This window comes from Oreochromis niloticus, linkage group LG20 (genome assembly GCF_001858045.2).
Source record: "Oreochromis niloticus isolate F11D_XX linkage group LG20, O_niloticus_UMD_NMBU, whole genome shotgun sequence".
Classification (NCBI taxonomy): Eukaryota; Metazoa; Chordata; class Actinopteri; order Cichliformes; family Cichlidae; genus Oreochromis; species Oreochromis niloticus.
Genome location: NC_031984.2, coordinates 1,836,119 through 1,850,853, shown reverse-complemented (window position 1 = coordinate 1,850,853; position 14,735 = coordinate 1,836,119). Strand labels below are relative to the sequence as shown.

The 14,735-nt window shown below is 42.7% G+C and overlaps 2 long non-coding RNA genes across 13 annotated transcripts in view; one reads left to right on the top strand and one right to left on the bottom strand.

Annotated features, from left to right (window-relative positions):
* Positions 1-14,735, bottom strand: part of LOC109196137 (uncharacterized) — a 26,518-nt gene extending 11,783 nt beyond the window's left edge. The window contains exons 1-2 of the long non-coding RNA XR_002057597.1: positions 14,620-14,735; positions 7,641-7,871 (exon numbers count right to left, since the gene is read on the bottom strand). This is a non-coding gene — a long non-coding RNA (uncharacterized LOC109196137). The remainder of the gene's footprint in view (positions 1-7,640; positions 7,872-14,619) is intronic.
* LOC102075571 (polymeric immunoglobulin receptor) lies at positions 1,047-7,629 on the top strand. 12 transcript variants are annotated; one of them, XR_003215676.1, is made up of 8 exons: positions 1,047-1,446; positions 1,890-1,954; positions 3,348-3,674; positions 4,308-4,628; positions 5,209-5,310; positions 5,559-5,654; positions 6,326-6,366; positions 6,670-7,629. It is a non-coding gene; the product is annotated as a polymeric immunoglobulin receptor (long non-coding RNA). The 12 variants fall into 12 exon arrangements; XR_003215667.1 differs by lacking the exon at positions 1,890-1,954 and having other exon boundaries at positions 1,048-1,446; positions 5,212-5,310; positions 6,670-7,626; XR_003215670.1 differs by lacking the exon at positions 1,890-1,954 and having other exon boundaries at positions 1,049-1,446; positions 5,212-5,296; positions 5,554-5,654; positions 6,670-7,626.

Genomic DNA, 14,735 nt, shown 5'->3' with positions numbered 1-14,735 from the left:
ACTTTCCTCAACCACTTTCTAAACAAAGTGATGGACCTAAGATCCAAAATCTCCTCAAGTGCCTCCCCTTATGAAGATGCCCCTTGTTGTCCCAGGTCATTTACTTCTTTTTCTCCAATCACACTTAATGACTTAATTACAGTATTAGGTAAAATGAAATCCTCATCGTGCTCTTTAGATATATCACCTCCCTCTGTCCTGTCTGGTACTTTCACCATCATTGGTCCCACAATGTTATCCATCAACAACAGTTCACTGAGGCAAGGTTGTGTTCCATCTTATTATAAACATGCTGAGGTAACTCCACTTAAAGAATCTAGATCCTAGCTCTAGTAGTAATTATTGGCCTATTTAAAAATTGCCATTTTTAAGTATATTACTGATTGTAGACAATCAGTTCAAGTCCTTACTATGCAGATTACAGATTTTTGACCCTTTTCAGTCTGGCTTTCAAAAGCAGCACTCCACTGAGACGGCTCTCTTAAGGGTCTATAATGATTCATTAAATGCTTCTGATGCAGGGAATTGTTCTGTGATCATCTTGCTTGATCTTAGTGCTGCCTTTGACACCATCGATCACAAAATCCTACTCAACAGGCTGAAGGTTTTGGCTGGTATATCTGGCTCTGCCCTAGACTGGTTTTCCTCCTAATAATCAGACAGAAATTATCTGTTAGGACTGAAAGGTTTACCTCTAACATTGCTGCGCTAAACTGCGGTGTTCCACAGGGTTCAGTTTTGGGTCCATTATTATTTTCTTTCTACATGCTTCCTTTAGCTAGCATTATTCAATCGTTTAGTGACATTTCTTATCATTTCTATGCCAATGACATTTAGCTGCATATGTCCTTTAAGCCTCATCCGCTGGATAGGCTGTCCACCTTGGTCCAGTGCTTGACTCAGGTTTCTGATTGGCTTTCTAGCAACTATCTTGTATTAAACACAACCAAGACAGAGACCATGAACATAGCTCCTCCTGAACTTAACTTGTACAACTCATGTTAAACAAACTGTGGGAAGAAACAAAGTCTGACTCTTTTCTAACATTTGACCCAAACTGTTTGTCTAAATGATCCCAAACTTCAGCTCATTATCTTCAGACACAGAGAAATGATTTCATGATGAATGATGATCATTGTTGGAGGTTTTGGTCACTGTGTTGAATTTAACAGAGTCAAGTGTCATCACCGTGTTTCCTGCAGCACTTTGCACATAATACTATAAATATAAGGAGGAAGCCTGAGGCCCTGCAGCAGACTCACAGACGGATGCAGAGGGGAGGAGTGTCGAGGTGTGTGCTGTGTGTTTGGAGGAGGGACTCCTTCAGTTAGAGAAGTGAGGCGTCACAAGTTCCTGGTTTCCAGTGAAGAAGAAGAGAGGCAGCAGTAAACCATCAGAGCCTCATCATGAAAGTCCATCACACTCTGATCTGCTTCTTCTTCCTTTGTGAGTACATTCACTTTTTCTTTCTGTCACTCTCATTCTTCCAACATGTTTCTTTCTATTGTTAAACATGATGATCAGAGTCAGCTATGAGTCACTTTCATGGACGCTTCTTCCATTCAAACTGCTTTTATTCATGATTTCATGGATCTGTTTGTGGCCAGTATGGACAGAAGAAACCATCACAGTGAGCACATTCATGGACATGTCAGCTGCTCACTTTGGCTTTAGGATTCGTCCTTTCAAAGACGGTTTCTTACAAGTATTTGTTACTTCCTCAGAATAACCTGTAATATAAAAGTAAAAACTCCACCTGATACTTTCAGTTATTATTTGAAAACACAAACTTGTTGATCAAGTAAATGAATTTTTCTTTGAAAGACAAAAACACATTTTGTTGCTTTTACTGTTACATGTTGATGTTTCTTCACTGTGACTCTTCACAGTTCACTCCCACAGTGCATATAGATTTGACAAAATGACATCACTTCCTGCAGACAAATATAAACCTGTGAGTCACGTGAGTTAAATCTGTCAGCATTTTCAAACCCAGAGTTCTGTGAAAAGTTATTTCCTAATTCTTCCTGTTTGTCCTGTTAGAGCTGAACAGAAATACGACTGCACAGAGTTTAAATGCTGGAATGAACTGAAATCATTTACACAAAGTAACTGACACACAGCAGCTGCTGAGTTTGGCTTTAGAGCTTTAAAATAGTCATAAATTACTCAATAACATGTTGTTCATTGCAAGTATTTGTTACTTCCTCAAACAAACTGCAGTCGGTGAAATAAAGGAAACAAACTGCTGCTTTCAATCATCAGATTCATTCATTTATTCAGTAAAACAAAGTTACAGCAAAGAAAAAATTCATCACTGTTTTTGTTGTTACTTCATGAACTTTGACACCAGCAGTACATTTAAACTAAATGATGACATCACTTCCTGTGGATAAAACACATGAAAAACTTGCATGTTGAGCTGTTGCTTCAATCTCTCAACATATAATTCCTACGAGTACCACACAGAGGAGTTCTGAGTCATTTACATGTCATATTTTGTTTATCTTCATCTTTGATTGTAATTTTATTCATGCACAGGAAACATGTTCAGATATATTTTGAGTCACGTCGACTGAAAGAAGATTTTCCACCATTGTAGATGTTAGATTTGTATTGTTTATTGCCATTTATGCTTAGCAAATATTTACTCATATATGCTTAGAAGTATATAATTGATTGTGTAGTGATAGGAGGTTTGATCCTTAATAGTCTGCAAGCTTTGTGTGCATTCCAGAGCTCTCTGACTTTCACACCCACATTTTAGGAGCATGGGAGGTCGTACCTTGTCTTATTGTTTTATGGTAGGATAAACGTATCTATATCTGTTCTAGGCTAAGTGCCTTTTGTTTAGATGGACGGCTCTGGGGAGTCTTCCTGGGGTCACAGTTTGACCCCCACACACAGATACACATATACACACACACACACACACACACACACAAGGTATTCTTTGTTCACATGTATACCTATAAGATGTCATATGTTAATGAACCTATGCATATTCATGTAACCACAATAAAAGAGCAGTGTTACGGGGGAATGGACGAGAGCAACTGGGGTCAAGCGAAGGAACGGCGCCTGTCCAGTTCTCTCCCGTGCACGTGAAACATAAAGAATGTTGCCTACTCGTGTCTTGCTTGCTGTGTGATCACATTGCCTTCAACGTTCCAGCGAATAGGTTCAAGCTACAAACCTATCAGTAGACAATAAAATGTATTTGACACGAATCATTATTGTTATTCAGACTTTAGTCTCAGTGTGTCTGTGTGTGGATGCTGTGATCAGACTGCAGCTTCTTACAGGAAGTACAAACAGTAACTATTGATGGTTCATGTTTCCAACAGCTCTGCAGGATGGAAACCCTGAAGTCACCAATGCTCAGATTCTTCACTATGGAGTCATTGGAGGAGATTTTAAAGCTGGATTCACCTTTAATTCTCCAGGAACATGGAAGATGTTCTGCAGAGAACAATGTGAAGGAGAAAACATTCTTATTAAAACAACTGATGTCAGAGCTCAAACAGGCAGATACAGCATTGAATATGAAAACAATGTTTTATCTGTGAGCATCTCAAAGCTGACTGAGTCTGACTCTGGACAGTACAGCTGTGGTTTGGGTGGATCTCCATCATCAGCTCCATTCACACCGTTTGTGATCGTTGTTGCTGAAGGTGAGTTTCTGTTTCAGCTGTGGAAATGTTTAGTTTCTGTTCATGAAGCAAAGTTTGAGTTTTCACTGACAGCTGCTGATGGTTTAAAGAAGCTGAAGTTTGTTCTTCTGTAAACTCTTCATTACATTTGGACTCCTCTAAGTAACCGATGAACTGCAGCTGGGACACAAGTGTGTGTGAATATCAGTGAGTCAGCTGATAATGATGTGAATGAAATGTTGATGTCAGAAACAGACGCTGATGAATGAAAGAAGATTTTCTGATGTAACTTTGATTTTCTTTCATGAGTTTTTGCTTCTGTGTCATCAGTTTGATCTTTCCAAGAGTTCCCGTCACAACTAAATGTTTTATTCCTCAATGAATATGTGAAAAAAACATTCAGAACACAAAAGTCTAAAAACCATGAAGTGTTCACATTTTAGAGTCTATACTTATCATAAAAGCTGATTTTTCATGAATCCATCAGTCTGATTATGAAGCCGTTTAAATCTCAGTTAGTTCAACAGTTCCTCTGTCAGACTGGTTGAACTGGGCAGCTCCCAGTGTAACTGTGGATCAAACTGGAGTTATTGTGATCAGACTGCATCATTTTCAGCACAGATAGTAACTATTGATTGTTTGTCTCTTTAACAGCACTGCTGGATGGAAACGATGATCCTGCTCAGCTGAAACACTTCGATAAAGAAACTGGAAGCTCTCTCACAGTCGCATGTTCCTTTAAACAAGCTGGATACAGAAAGTTGTTCTGCAGAGGAGAATGTGGAGGAGAGAAGATTCTTGTTCATACAGATGATGTTAGTGCTCAGAGAGACAGATACAACATTGGATATGAGTCAGGAGTTCTGTGTGTGAGCATCACACAGCTGACCAAGTCTGACTCAGGACGGTACAGATGTTTACTGATTGGATCTTCCAGCAGCTCATCCAGAGAGTTTGAGGTCACTGTCACAGATGGTGAGTTTTTACTGACATTAATCAAATGTTGTCAGAGTGGAGCTGTTCAGCTGTTCCTTATTTCCTGTCATATATCTCCTGTTCCAGTGGTGGATGTTCATATTAAACATGAGCAAAGCTTCTAATACTGAGCTGAGTGTATGTACAGTAATCCCTGTGAGCCAACAGCTCAGACTGCAGACTGCTCTCAGCACTCAGTTTATCTCAACATATAAACAGAATTATTTAGAAACAAGAATTATTCTGAAGTAAAGTTACTGTGATCGAGAGCAGGAATAAGAACATGGAGCTGGAAATGAGCTGAACTGGTGACCATTAATGTCCCTAAATGTCTTTACTGGTCACTGCAGCTGTTTCAAAGAACCTGATATCTCAACATACATTCATGTTTTATTTCATTTTTTAAGCTATTTTAGTGCATTTTTATCTAAAACTAAATTAGCCAATCATTTGTTTCTTCAGTCAGTGGATCCATTTAAGGCTCGTTTGATTTCTCAGTCATTTTTCTTTATCTTTGTGTTTTTCTTGTTCACAGCTCCAAACATTTATAAGTCAAACTTTCCTCTCTGCTCTTGTTCAGCAGCTGGACCATCAGCCACAACTACAGGAAGCTCCACACCTTCATTAACTTGGACTGGAAGCACTGAGCAGCCTGAAGGAGCAGCATCAGGTACATCCATCTGTGAGTCTGAGAGGAGACAGTATGATTTTAATCAGCCTGTCCTGTGTGGCAGCTTTTCTAATCAGAATTATGATGTGAATGTGATGTTGTGCCAAACACATTTGCTTTTTCTAAATTCTCTGTGAGCTCCTCGTGTTCATGTAGAACATTTATCTGTTTATTTATTCATTTCATGTCTGTTATTACACGACACGTGCAACTCATCAATCAGGAAATCAGAGTAAAACAAGCTTGTTCTGCTGTCACAGCTGTGCTGCTGTATGTGATCATCTCTCTGCTCATCATCATCATCCTCTCATCACTGGCTGTTCTAATAATCTGCATTAAGAGGAAGAGCAACAGAGGTAAGATAACAGAGACACAGAAACACACAGAGCGTCTCATTTATAACCAAAAACTCAGAGGAAATTTTCACTTCACTTGAAGTCTGTCAAACAGCTGCAGTCAAACATCAAAATATTTCATCCTGCACGCTTCGCTTTGGGCTCTAAGAGGAGAGTGGAGTGACTTGTAGAGATGATGTTGAACCAACATGTTCTGACTTCCAAAGCGTAACATATTGCACTATGTGACAAATTATCGGTACACAATACACGTTCAGAAACAGGAGGAAATATGACAACCGATTGGACTGGATCTACAATGTACATCTACCCTGATGTACATTTATTTTACTTTCTAATCAATAATCGCATTGGAAAACACTAACTCGATAAAGGTTATGGTTAGGGTTAGGGCTGGAATATGTGTTACGTCTTTTTGTTGGATTCCATCCACAATCCCACGCGTAACAAAGGGACAAGGAAGGTTACCTTTCACATGTGAAGTAATACGTTACAAAGTATGAAACAGAAAAAATATACCGACTACAAGACCCATGAAAATTGTAAAAAAGTTTGATAAAGTCCAACTAAGCAGAATGAAAGAACAGGAGGGGCAGCCGTGATCTTCCAGCCTCAGGTGCACTTTGAATGGTTGGTCCTTCTAACAGAGGAACATCCTGTTTGTTCCACAGGTTTGAGGACCAGAGGAAACTCAGAGGGCACAAACATGGAGGTGACTTTCTTTCTCTTTGTTTCCTCTCACTGCTGACAGACTGCTACTGTAACAAAGAAATAAAGCAGTCACAGTGTGATGGTTCAGTTTGTAGACTGTTCCAGAAATTACAATCCAAGAAGGTGAATTCAAACAGGTAGGTGACAAAAATGGCCGCCCAGACGGAGACTCCAACAACAAACAGAGACACTGTTGTCTGAGAGGTTCAACGAGGCAACATGGAAATATTTACCAGCACAAATGATTTCACCAAGTCAGAGTCTGTTCTTGTTATGTGAAGAAGACAGTGTGTCTCTGTTTTAGGACGTCCACTACGAGAACTGTACTCCAGGTTCTACACGTGAAGACTCGACCTACCAGAGCCTCCATCCAGCCGCCAGGGACCAGGACCAGACCTACTCCACACTCACACACCACACATGAGACTCTCTGGATTCACACCAGGGTTTATTTCAGTGCATCAGGTTTAAAGTTTGAACACAGACCCTGAAAACTGTAAATATTAACTCGCTTTTGGAGTCAGCTTCAAGTGGCCGTTAGAGGAACTGCAGCTGTTGGAACGTCTGCAGGAGGAACCAGCCCCACCAGCCTCCATCATCCTACATGAGTGGAGACTGAAGTCTTTCTGCTGCAGTGTGTCATCCATTTGGCTGAGAAGGTGTTTGCAGTCTCCCTTCTCTCCAACACCTGGACACCTCCAGGACCCTGAGAGTGACCCCTCCCACCCTGGACAGACACTTTCTGAGTCGCTCCCCTCTGTATCATGAAACGGCCAATATATGTGATTAAAAACAACAAAAAACATTAACTCTCCTGGTCAGTCTGTTTTTTCTACATTTAGAAAAATGATTAAATGTTATGAATTTCATATTTTACTAATCCTTAAAGAGAGACAATCGTAGCTTTGGATTCTTTTATTTTATTTTAGTGTTTTAAGTTCATCAATTGCAGTAAATGTTAATTTTGAATCAATGATGAATCTACATCAGACATAACTGAAGTTAATCAGCTGGTTAGCTGCACAGAGCTAACAGCAAACCATATAAAACCTTAGCATACGTAGCACGCAGCAGCTACAAGGATGGTGTGTGATATGGTTACAAGAATATTTAGATTTACACAAAATGAAATCAGCAGCTTCACTATTTCAGATGTCAGTATTACAGAAACATGTTCAGTGAATCTCGTTCCATCCAGCTCACACATGTGTTGTCGATGTATTTGTGCTGTGTGAGTAGTGGGAGTCGCTACGTAGCGCACGTCACTTGCTGCACCTGTGCTCCACCTCTCTGTGAGATCCACACAGAGAGGGATTCAGTAGGGTTGATGTAGCTTGCTCATCAGCACGATGGCAGAGCGTTGCTTCCTGCTGCTTTTGTCTTTGGATCTCATCTGGTGAACTTTAGGAGGGACGTCATCAAAGTGTCAGCTGGTTGTCTCCTTCAGCTCTCATCGCTCCCCCCGTGTCTGCAGCACCAGAGTCCAGAAACATCCATCAGTGGAGACTGAGAGCCAGTAAAGACCAGCACATGCAAAACAGACATCTGGGCATTACTCCATATACCAAAGTATGTCATTAATCCCCTCATTAAACACTCAGATTCTATCATTATTACAGTGGTTGAAACATAATAAGTCTGCCTTCACTGTGTGATCCACATCAGTCCTGCTGCAAATCCCACATTTCCAGATCGTTCCTGTGACTTTTGTGTTCTTTAGGTCAGCACAATGTTGGTGTTTGTATTGAATCAGATTATTTGTATGGAACAGACTTTAGTGTCACACCAGTTTGTACAACAGGATGGAGCAGGGAGCTGATGTGGTGTCCAGTCTGTGAAAGAACAGCTGTTCCAGTTACCCTAACTTACAACAACAACACAGTCAGTGGATGTGATCAGCACGTTACCCACTCAACTGTAAACGGGGGAATTTCTGATCATCTGTGGATCATTTTTGTTAACTGCTTATTCAGCTGAGGGTCACAGGGCTGGAGTCTGTCCCAGCTGTCACAGGGAGGGAGGCGGGTCCACCTGCACAGGTAGCCAGTCTTTCACAGGGCCAAGTGACAGAAACCCCACTCTCTCAGTTACACACCTATATGTTTTTGGGCATAACCTAAGAAGCGTCTCATTGGACCGTGGGAGAACATGTTAATGTCACAGAAAGACCCCAGCTGACCAAGACCCTTGAACCTGGAGACTTGAATCTGGGCAGCAGTGCTTACATCACCTCACCGCCCCAACGTCAGGCTCTAATCTTGTATTTTGTGTTTTACTCCAGGCCAGCTGCCGTCACACCGTCACCTGGAGGAGTTTTAGTTTAGAACTTCTGTTATCAGATACATGTATATTTGTAAAGTCTATGACTTTTTATGTGTCTTTATGCAATACACATGGATTCTGTCAACTCAGTATTATTATTCAAGTCAAGTCAGCTTTATTTGAACAGCACATTTAAAAAATAATTACTCGATTACTAAAATAATCAATAGCTGCAGCCCTACAGCTGTCCCCACCAGAGGAACTGGCGCGGGTACAGGGACAGGCCGGGCCCTGGTCGCCCTCACCCTGGGAGAAGGGATGGGTGAAGGAGCAGGTTCAGGAGAGGCCCCAGGAACTGGAGGATAGACTGTACTGGGATGAGGCTGCAGAACAGGAGGGCCAATCTGAGCCATACTTGGGAGTGATAACTGCTAATAACAGCCACTGGATAGACTGATAACATCTGAAGCGGGTGCTCTGGGTTATTCTCTGAGGATAAAGGAATGTTGAGTTCTACTATCCTTTATTTTGAGTGAAAGAAAAAGGAGAAAATGTAAAGTAGCCATGGTGAGTCAGGGCAGTATAATCAGCAGTAAATGAGTGTGTGGGTGAAGAAACGCTGCACACAGTGCTGTTTGATTCAAGAACCCAAACCAAAACCCAAAAAGTGTCTCAGGGAGGGGAACCAGCCAGGTGGTGTCAGTATCACTGGTGGAAATCGAGCTGCACCAGCCCTCCAGTACCTGCACATTAGACCTGCCACACAAGCAGGGCTACAGAAAGACAGGGTGGAGTGATTCATCACACAGTAAACAGGCGCTAAGCCGGGCTGCTGGCTACAGACAGGCTCATTACATGCAGAGAAGTTCCCTTCACACTGATGCAAATAAAAGAAATTAGAGGTCCTATGACAGATTTTACAGATGTATTTAGCACCAGTCAGCACTCTGAAGTTTTTGATTCCATAATAGTTGTCCTGAAATAAGAGTAAGAACAGTGGGCCAGACCTGTCTGGGAAATTTGTCTCAAACTGAGAAAGAGCTTTATTTTCACTCAGACCAGTGAGATGCTGCAGCTTTCCATCTTTCTGCAGCCTGTCAGTGGTTTCTCTGTTGAGGAGGTGAGTTAACTGATGACAAATCAGAGTTTGTCTTCTTTCTTTTAGACATTAACAGATGTGTTTTTTCTCAGTTCACTGTCTGGTTGTTTTTTTCTAACTTGTGTGTTAAGGCTACACCAGCTGGGTGATAAATTCTAAGTAACTGCTTTAACCAATATCAACATTAGACTGCACGAGCTAATAGCTAGTCTAGTACATTAGTCTGAAGGTAACAATGGTGAGAAATGCGAGAGCTTGTAGAATATTTAGAATGAGTTTGATTTGTTTCTTCATCTGTTGATTCATAAAATTCATAATAAATATGCTTAAACAACATTAAACTGTAGGTCTCCTGTCATTATCAATTCAGTTTCAATCATACTGAACTATGGTTGAAACTTTTTTTACCATGAAACATGAAACTGGGACAATTGCCCACAAACACCGAGCAGGTGGTCCTCTGATTACATCAAACAGAAAACAGGCAGTCTGGTTTTAGGGAAAGAAAATCAGAGCAAACAAACAACAGTTCATTTATGAAGCTATTTGGAAACTTAAACACTTTTCAGTGTATCTGTGTTTATAGCATGATTCAGATAACCTTGTCCCAATTTGCTGGTTCCTAATTCAATAATACAATAGAATAGAATAATCCTGGAATTGTCCCACAAGGAGAAATTTGGTTGTATCAGCAGCAAAAAAAAACCCAAACAAAAACCCCCCACACACATATACAAACAGAACAGGACACAGAAGAGAAACACAATTTTTTAGTGTTTAGTGTTTTAGTTACCAAAACAGAGTACTGTACAGTTATTAAAAATAGAGTAAGTGGCAAACCCAGGTTGTAGTGTGCAAACAGAGCAGGATGTTTAAATAGTTAATATTTAGGATAATTAGAAAAGTGCAGATTGTGTATTGTACCTGTGCATTAACAAGTAGACATGTAACTTCCAATGAGTTAAGCTGAGAAAAGTAATGTACAGTTATAACAGTAGAAGTTGTTACAGCGCAGATGTAAACATCTATGTTTGTTGGGAGCAGTTCTGATTGTACAGTCTGACAGCTGCAGGGAGGAAGGACCTGCAGAAACGCTCCTTCATGCATCGAGGATGCAGCAGTCTGTCACTGAAGGAGCTCTGCAGTTCAGCAACATTTCCATGCATGGGGTGGGAGACTCTGTCCATCAGAGATGTTATTTTGGCCAGAGTCCTTCTGTCTCCCACCACCTGCACTGGGTCCAGGGTGCATCCCAGAACAGAGCTGGCCTTCCTGATGAGTTTATCCAACCTCTTCCTCTCAGCTGCCGATAAACTGCTGCTCCAACATACAACACTGTAAAAAATGACAGATGCCACCACAGAGTCATAGAAGGGCTTTAAAAGCGCTCCCTGTACTCCAAATGACCTCAGCCTCCTCAGCAGGTAGAATCTGCTCTGACCCTTCCTGTAAAGAGCATCAGTGTTGTGGCTCCAGTCCAGTTTATTATTCAGGTGAACACCCAGGTACCTATAAGAGTCCACTATCTCAATGTCCACTCCCTGGATGTTCACCGGTGTCAGTGTGGTGGGTCTGCATCTCCGGAAGTCCACCACCAACTCCTTGGTTTTCCCGGCGTTGATCAGCAGGTGGTTCTGCTGACACCAGTCCACGAAGTCCAGAGTCCACTGTCTGTACTCTGAGTCGTCCTCACCTGTGATGAGGCCGACTATGGCAGAGTCGTCAGAGAACTTCTGTAGGTGGCAGCGTGGGGAGTTGATGGAGAAGTCTGCAGTGTAGAGGGTGAAGAGGAACGGTGCCAGCACAGTTCCCTGTGGGGCCCCCGTACTGCAGACCAGCGTGTCAGAGACACAGCCCTGTGACCTCACATACTGTGGACGTTCTGTGAGGTAGTCCAGTATCCACTGGGACATGTGGTGGTCCACTCCCGATAGCTCCAGCTTGTCTCTCAGAAGTCGTGGCTGGATGGTGTTGAAAGCACTGGAGAAATCAAAGAACATGATCCTCACAGTGCTTCCAGGCTTCTCCAGGTGAGTCAGAGCTCGGTGCAGGAGGTAGATGATGGCGTCCTCCACCCCAATGCCAGGCTGGTAAGCAAACTGCAGCAGATCCAATGAAGACCTCACCAGGGGGCGCAGATGGTTTAGAACCAACCTCTCGAGGGTCTTCATCAGATGCGATGTCAGGGCTACCGGCCTGTAGCTGCTGAGGTCCTTGGGATGGGAGGTCGTTGGTACCGGTACCACACAGGAGGTCTTCCACAGCTGTGGTACTTTCCCCAGTGACAGGCTCAGGTTGAACAGTGTTACGGCCCCTGGCCTGGTCAGATGTGGTAATAAACCTTGGGGGGGGGGGGGGGGGTTAAGCTGACCCTGTCTCTGAGCTCATTTATGTTACCTCCCCTGTCACCTAGCAGAGCCGGGGCGTAACAAACAGAAATCCTAGGATGCCACACAGTTCATCTGCACAGCACCTCAGGAGCCTGGAGCTGAGGCCATCTGGACCTGCAGCCTTCTGCACCTTGATCTTGCGAAGCTTGTTCCTCACTTGAAGTGCTGAGATAGAAAAAGTGGATTTTGGGGGACGGGGGTGTAAGTTGGAGTCCACAGAAACTGGGGTGGGTGTAATGACTGGGAGCTGGGAGGTGTGAAGTCCTGATATAAAAGACAGGCAGGCCCTGAAGATGAGGGAGATTGCAGCAGGGGGGACGATGCTGGGGAGGGTGGGTGGTTGATCAAACCTATTAAAATATTTATTTAGGTCATTCACCCACCCCAAGTCTCCTGCAGCCTGGGGGTTGGTTTTTGTCCTGAGATTGTCTTCAGGCTGTTCCAAACCCCTCTGATGTTGTCCTGTTGCAGCTGCTCTTCCATCTTCCTCCTGTAGTTTTCCTTTCCTTGCCTTATCTTCCATTTCAGCTTCTTCTGGACAGCTCTCAGCTCCTGTTCGTCTCCAGATCTAAAGACTCTCTTCTTCTCCTTGAGGAGAGCCTTAATTTCAGGATTTATCCATGGCTTGTTGTTAGAAAAACAACGTGCCTTTATGATGGGTACGGTGTTGTCCACACAGAAGTTCATGTAATCCGTAATGCAGTCTGTGATGCTGTTGAGGTCATCCTCCAGGGGGCTGCAGAGGTCGTCCCACACAGTAGAACGGAAACAGTCTCTCAGGGCCTCTTCAGTCTCTGCCGACCATTTCCTTACTGTGCGTTTCACTACTGGTTCTCTGTGTACCAAAGGTTTATACACAGGCTGGAGATGAACCAGATTGTGATCTGAGCCCCCAAGGGGAGGGAGAGGTGATGAGCTGTATGCCTCCTTGGTGTTGGCATACAATAAGTCCAATGTTTTATTGTCTCTGGTGTGGCAGGTAACATACTGGGTGAAGGTGGGGAGAGTGGAGGACAGGGAGATGTGATTAAAGTCCCCAGAGATCAGGAAAAGGGCCTGAGGGTGCTGTGTTTGGAGTCTGCTGGTTACAGTGTGCAGGACTAGGGGTGGGTTTTAGTAATCGATTCATCGATTAAAATCGATTCTGGCTTGGATAACGTGAAATCGATTCATTAAAATCCTGAATCGATTTTTTAATATAAATTTATTTTGCCCGAAACGCCAGAATCTCAGGTGAAACCTCACAAAATTTCAACAACCACCAAACAGCTAAGACAGTAAATGAGAGCAGGAACACGGATTCTGCACAAGGACGTAAACACACAGCGCGGATCAGAATCAGTGAGATGTCGCCTTTCTCACCTGAGGGCGCTGCAGCTTTAAGCGGCAGACAATCACTTTTTGGCACAACAACTGCACGGACACGGTCGGGGCTGAAAGCCGACAGCTGCTGATTCTGATGTTTCGGCAGGTCCGCGCTTTGTGTTCACGCCCTTTTTGCGCTGATTCTAAAGCTGTTAGTTTGATCTCTCTCCGAACAATATTGACCGAACTAGCAGCAAAAGAAGATCCAAACTACGCTTCACATAAACATCGTCATGAAATCACTCTGACTTTTACTGTTTTGCTTCCACCACAATAAAATCACACTTCATGCACAGCTCTCTCTCTCTCTCTCTCTCTCTCTCTCTGTACTTCAAGAACAGTTTCCCGTCTAAAAATCTGTTTTCTGCATTATTCGCTTGCTTGTTACGCACAAGTCTACTGTTGTTTACAGCGCTGTCGGCCGCTGTTTTTTTTTTTTTCGTTTTACATACTTCCGAAAGGAAAACCTAATTTCTGCCGTTCAATACTGAACAAATTTAAACTTTTTAAAATTATGCAAAATGCAAAACGCTTAGTGTCTCTAATAAAACCGCTGTAACGTCAGAGGTAACGTTCATATGTTGATTAATGGTTTTCTTTCGTTTTTGATGTACTGCAGAATATTTTTATAAAATCCCAGGCCAGGAAAATCACCTTCATGTTTTTCTGCGTTTTATCTTCAGCTACTTTGACACAAAGGCCTCTGCTGTGACCTCACACCTTTGATAAAGTCTTGCGTGTGTCAGCTTCCTTTTTATTGATAAAAAAATATGTAAATGTACTGATCTGAATTATAATATTTCTGACTGTCAAAATTTCCCAGATTCAAATCGAATTTAATTGAATCAAATCGAATCGAATTGAATCGAATCGAATCGGAAACGAATTGATTCTAGAAATCTGTGACGATACCCAGCCCTATGCAGGACCTCACAGGCTGCTGCAGCGTTAGCAGAGGGCGGGACATACACAGCTATCATAATCACGTGCGTAAACTCTTGCGGTAGCTAATACGGTCTTATGCTAACCGCTAGCAGCTCAATGTCCTTACAGCATAGCGTCTCTTTGATAGATAAATGCCCAGAGTTACACCATCTATCCTTCACAAACACAGCCAGACCCCCTCCTCTCTTCTTACCACTCTCCGCTGTTCTGTCGGCCCGGATCAGATGAAAACCTATGTTTACATGTGAGTCGGAGTTAGCGCAGTTAGCCACGACTAGGGATGGGTACCGGTGTCCGGTGCCATCTGAC